Source organism: Lemur catta, chromosome 5, assembly GCF_020740605.2.
Source record: "Lemur catta isolate mLemCat1 chromosome 5, mLemCat1.pri, whole genome shotgun sequence".
NCBI classification, from domain to species: Eukaryota; Metazoa; Chordata; class Mammalia; order Primates; family Lemuridae; genus Lemur; species Lemur catta.
In genome coordinates, this window is record NC_059132.1 from 96,496,573 (window position 1) to 96,503,253 (window position 6,681).

The following is a 6,681-nucleotide window of genomic DNA, read 5'->3' on the forward strand; positions in this document are numbered from 1 at the left end:
AAATAATAGGAAAGTTTAGCAAGGTGGAAGGATATGAGATTAATATATAAAAAACAATTATATTTGCATATACTGGTTTCAGCCAAGAGATCATTAACAAGTAATTTTGTGATCAATCACTATATGATTTCTAGAATATAACTCAAAATGAGTGGCTTTGTAATTTTAAAAATCCTACTTCAATTTCTATACACTTTGTTCAAGTTAGTATTTCTAGTATTTACTGCTTATAAAAATTAAAACTAGAAAAATGAATAATTATAACAATCAATATTCATCAAAAAGTAAATAAAAAATTGAAAAAAGTGTATGTCATCTCACTAAGAAATTAATTTCCAATAATATTTTACTTATATTTAATATGATATAGCAAATCTTGGAAAATATAAATTTTGTTTGATTTTGTTATTATAGTTATAAATACAATGATAACTCAATCCACTCCAGTAATCCCAAACTCCATTCTTTCTTTTGCCCAGAGAGACCACCACTCTCTGTCTGTGCTTCGGTTACCTCTGCTGAGCCTTGGAAAGTGTCCCTAGGCAGAAAGCCAGAGTGAACTTGGAGGTCACTCCATATGTTTCCTTTCTTTCAAGGATCACAGCCTGGAGTTATTTGTGGTCCAATGCTTAAAAACAGTTGCTTCATATATTTTGTCCAGATTTATAGTTATTTGTTCAAGAGTAAGCTGATACCTGTTACTCCCTTATGGCTGCAAACAGAAGTCAACAGTAATGTTTTTATATGTCACTCTTTATAACATTCTAAAAACTACATCCTTTTCAAATATTTAATATATGATGAAAAATTTTAGATAACAACCTAAAAATGTGCAAGTGTATATACATATGTGTATGTGTGTGTACATGTGTAGTAATTAATGTCAGAGAAAAAGAAGCTGAGTAGGTTTGAGTGTGTTGCAGAGTGGGGAATCATGAGACCCATTTGTACATTTTTGTGCATGATGCTTACATATAAAATGAATAGGCTCTAGACTATTAGATCATGAAAATTGGAAGACAAGTTTCATGCTAGATTTTGGAGTTACTGGCACAAAGTCTCATTTGAGGGTCCTCAAAATGGATAAGATAACCTAATTACAGACTGGGCAGTAAGGAAAGAGGAGAACCTAGAGGAAAGTTCTTAGGAACTCTAATATTTAATTGTTATTGGAGGAGGAACCAGAGAAACAGACAAGAAATAAGGAAAGCAGAAAAGTAGGAGAAAAACCATGAAAATGCAAAAGCCAGGGAAAAATTATTTGAGAAAGAAGAGTTGTCAACTTTATATAAACGTGCAATGAGATTAAGTAGTGCAAAGACTGAAAGGAGGCCACTGGATCTAATATTGTGCAACAGTCTCAAGTATATTTAAATTGTAATGCTAAGTTTTCAGAGGGAAGTGTGGAGGATCAGAAAGTACAGTGTCACATGCAAGATTGCTTTGATGGCAAAGCAGGTTTTAGTCCAAAGCACACACAGCAAGATTAACCTTAGATAGGTTTGGCAGAATTGCTTCTAGTGTGATTAAAAATTGCCTTTCTTTTTAACCTTCCACCATTGTATCTAGATATTATAAAGAACACTCTTAACATTAGGTACATTTTTTTAAAAGGGGAAAGTACCCTATTGTTTGAGTTGAACAAGATATGGCATCTCTTCCCACTGCCTCCTATTTTCTCACCCTGGTCGCAGTGCAGAATGTTTTAATTCCCAGATATTCTTTCCCTGGTTGATGTGTCTGAAGTTAGATGCTATGTGAGTAATTTATCTTGAATCTTGACTTTACTGTGCTGGCTTTCTGCTAAGCTTCTGATTAGAGAAAGTCACAAGGGTCAAGTTGGATCTGAGGGTATTGTTCAAAGAAGAAAATGCCAACTCCAACAGTCTCACCCCATTATAGCTCTTTTGTGAAGTTCTTATCTACCCTTCTCCTTTGTCCCTGTCATCTCATTCACTTTGGAGCAGGTCAAGCTTTCCAATAGTTCCAACTCTCTGAAGAGTTTTACATCAGAAGCAGAAGCTCATTTTTCATTGACTCATTTCCCACTCAAGGAAGCAGAGAAAATAGTTATTATTGGCTCAACAGGTTTATCTTGTTTCAAGAGCCAAATTTTAATAAACAGAAGGATAAAAGCATTGTGCTAGATATGTTTAGGATTCATTTATTAAGTTCAATGTATTTTAAATCAAATGTGTGACTTTTATGTTCTTTTGTATGAGAAATATTCATAAACAAATTTGGGTAAAGAGAGTATAGATTTGTGTATTTGTTGATAGAAAATGTAGGTGAATTCCATTTTATAGCTACTCTCTTCTTTATGAATTAGGAAGTAACATAATTTGCTAAGAACCAAGGAGGTTGAGGCATGGTACTGAAGTTGAAGAGAATGGTACAAGGTTGAAAGACATTTCCCAAAGAGACACAGCTTCTTGGCCTTTTGGCTAAGATCAAGCATAGTCCAAAGAGAGACATATGGCCAGAAAAAATAGTTAGGGAGTAGTTGATATTGACGATCAAAGTTATATTAATATCAATCTGCTGTATGTGTATTCCCCCAGAGTTGATCAGCAGCCTGGAAAGAGAAAGCAGGTAGTTAAAGTCATGAAAATGAGAATTTTTCCAGGTGAAGTTAATGAAAAGATACACTAGCAATGTGGTTTAGGATATAGACTAGAAATTAATAAAGACAAGAGAGGGATTCTGCACCTGATGCAGGCTGAGTGGCAAAGAAAGGAGTGAGATGTCACACAGGCAAGATGGAAGAATATGAGTTTGTATGTAGAGAGTGGATGGCAAGAACCATGAAGGAGCTGAGATTTTAGCCTATTTTCAGGGTAACTGATTAGCCTGCCACTCTTTCAGGGATGTAGGTAGAAGATGGTTTATTACTCACAATAATAGATTTAGCCAGAATGTTATCAATTTTACTATGGTTTTCCCAGTTCAAATTTCCACAGGGCAACACAGAGGGCCAGATGACACCTACACATTCAATGGGTTGATTACAGGAGAGGGAATTTGAGTTTAAGGAACCCAAATGTTTCATAATGGTCATTAAGCAGGCCTTCCCTTTGCTTTAGTAGAAGAAATCATATTTATTATATTGGACAGTAAACACAGCTGCCCTTTGCTCTAAAGAAAGACACTATCTTTATCTTCCAAGGTTATAACCAAACATTCCTCTTGTTCTGGAGGGGAACTCTTCTTTCTTTGAAGTAATTTTCTATATGTTCATCCTTTTAAAGATAGCTCATGGCAAAGGGTACTCAATATCCCACTTGCAAGATGAGCAGAAATGTGAGATAGCCATGGAGAACTGTCTCCTGACAGTGGGCATCTGATTTATGGATTTCGTTAGAGAAACAATTTCAGGTGATGACAACTCCCTAGGTTTGATTTTGAAAGTTCATGGCAGAGAAGGTAAATGAACCAAGAGTTAGATGTGCTGCTTCTTTGAAATTTTTAAAGATGAAACTTCCTAAGATGATGGCAAAACTTTGAGTCCAAAGGAAAACAAGAATGAAAGTTTTCAGTACAAACAGGGAAATACAGAACATAATGCTGATAAACAAGAGAGGCTAGAAAGAAAGAGAAGAAGGTCATATACCAAGATGGTAGAGCCTCAAACAAACTGGGGTTTAGGACAATGTAGTTCTTAACATGAAGAAAACATTTTTTACATTGAGCAAGTTAAAAGATGAAGGCTATATATATATCTTTTTGAAATGTTGCCTTTGTCCTAATTCTCAGGCATTTGTGGATGTTCCTGACAGAAACCCATTGAAGATAGTCATTTGGGAACCTGATACTTACCACTTAGCACATCATCTTGTATCTAAAAACTGAAACATACTCAGCTGAAATGACCATGCAACAATGACTGGAAGACAATACAAATCTACCCAACTCTAAAGTATTTCTGGAAAGTTTCCATATTGGAATCATTCCTTGTGTATTTGAAAGGATAATTCAGTAATTTTCCCCCATATAAACAGTAAAGCTAAATCTAAATAAGGGACCAATATATTTTATTTGGTAAGAACCCAAGCTTTGAAGATAGGCAGAATTAATTTTGAATCCCAGGTTTGTCACTATTCTTTGTATAACCTAAAGTAAATTAGTTAAATTCTCTCCATTTGATTTCTTTATCTATAAAATAGAATAATGAGGAGGAGGAGGAGGAGGATGAACACAAAGATAATAATAAGATTGTTTTTGAGTTAAATAAGGTAAAATATACAGATCCTGGCAATTACAGAATAATCCATAAATTTTCTCATAACTATTATCATTGCTATCATTTTATTACTAAGCTAACATGAAGTTCATCTTGTCAACAGATACACTCTCACTACTCAAATCAGAAGATTAGATATTTGTCTCTAACTCACCTTAAGTCATACCTGAAATTTTAGTGATTTCTCCTTAACAGCTAATTTGAAATACTTCATTAGCAGTTCCATCTCAACTTAAATCAGTTCAAATTAACTTAGCAGTTTAAATGATTTTTAAGAGTCTATCCCTGTTCTGGGTTCTTGGAATAAATATATGAAGAAGCTGCTGTCCCTGCTCTTAAAGAATGTAATGTGTTTCAGATACTATAACACAGGTTTTACCTCTCAGAATACCTGTAGTTGATTGATAGTACTTGCCTGAAATGGACTCCAACATCACATAAAGATTCAACAGGATTTTGAGATGCTTGCTAAAGATGAAGGAAGATTAAAGATATCCTAAGCCAAATAGCGGCAGAATAAAGTAAGATTTAAATTTGCCTGCTGAGAATGGCTTTATTGCTTTACTGAAAATGTGACATTTGAGTTGAGCCTGAAAAAAATAAATAAGCAGTATTACAGAAGAAAAATGGGAAAAGCAATTCAAGCAGAGAGATAATAATAAACAAAGATATGCATGAGCTCTTGAAAAGATATCAATTGCTTGCAAAATAGTGTCTTGGAAAGCTAGAGAGTACCTGCAGCAGTAGAAGAGACAGAAATGCAGAGTAAATGGGCTTGAATGAAATGTAAGGATTTGGACTTTATCATGAGGTAATGGGAATTACCAATGGAATTTAAACAATACGTACATAAACAGATTGATATTTTTGTTTAAGATTACTGGCAAAAGCACATGTAATACATTTAGAAGAAGAAATGTTGAAGATGGCAGACCACAGACACCACCGGCCAAAGCGTCTCTGTAAGAAGGAGAAATTTTAGATGAAAGAGAAAAAAAACAGACAGACAGACCTAGATGCGCTGAGGATCTGAAGGAAGGGTGCCTGAACCTACTACAGGAGACTCCACAGGAAAAGGTTGCAGAGAATTGGAAGGAGAAAGACATCGGCGGGGATTAAGCCCAGAGAGGCTCGGAGACCAGTGAGAAGGGTAGGTGGATTGGCTAACATCCCCCACCTTGCATCTCCGACTATTGGTGGGCTCCTGAGCTGCTGGAGAGACCTTCTGCAAAGCGAGCCAGAGACTGCTGCTGCCAGTGAGCAGAGAGCTTCTTGCAGACAGGGCACCAGGCTCTCAGAGCCCCCACCAGGGTGCCTCCAGCCCCACAAACCTGAGGCAGACAGAGGTGCCGTATTGCTTTGCTACCCACCAGGCGCCTTTGCCCTCCCCAGCGGGCCTCAACACTTCACATTCTGTCTTGCTCAACCACACAGACATTTCTCAACTCTGGCCCAGACTGCAGGATCCACAGGTGTCCAGTGGGTCCTGGGTGATTTGCGTGACTTCAAAGCCCCATCATTCTGGGTGGACTGCATCTGGAGAGAGGGTTGGAAATGACCAGAGGGTGGACTTTCATCCACCTAGACTCTTTTTGCCCCCTCCCCTCCCCCACCAGCAGCTGCTGAGAGAGACAATTGAGCCACCGTACACAAGCTTCCACAGGGAACGGGGCTCAGAACTTTCCTTTTGGAGTCCTGCAGCAGACTGAGGGGTGCCCCTACTGTGAGCTCCCTGCATGGCCCCCCCTGGTGCTGCTTGCCTGGTGACTCCAGGGAAGCAGGACACACCCCAAGGTGGAGGGACATTGAATCAGCTTGGGCACCCCGTGAGAGAGACTTGGGACCAGTATCCTACTCCCTGGCATGGTCAGGGTTTTATCTCTGGGGCCCGGAGGACGGACTTGCAGGCCAGATCCCATACACCCAGGTCTCAATCGCATCACCCAGGGGCACAGAGGGGATATTTGTGAATTAATCTCTCAAGGAGTGGGTGCCTGCAGAGGCAGATCAGGGGAGAGAGTGCAGAGTAGGTCCGAGCTGCAGATGTGTAAGAAATTCACTAGCAAAGAGTTGGTCATGGAAAAGGCAGAATAGTATTTCCAGAGGAAGTGGTCACTAGTGCCCTGTGTTCTGATTGCCACAGTTACTCCATCAGGGAGTGAATGATTTAGTCAGTAAAATTAAACTTATGGCATATTTTCTAAAATTACCTAAAACAGAAAAATATTTAAAAGTAGTACACTGGGTTGTACTACTATACTATAGTTAATGGGCCATAATAATGATTTCTGCCAGTGTTTACCACAGAATATGCAAAATTAAGAGGATAAAGAGAAAGTATAGCATGCAAATATTTTATAGTATAATAATATGGCCCTGCCATGGTGACCATTACAGAGTGATCAGATACTGATACGGTGAGAGTCAACTGGCTGGTGCCA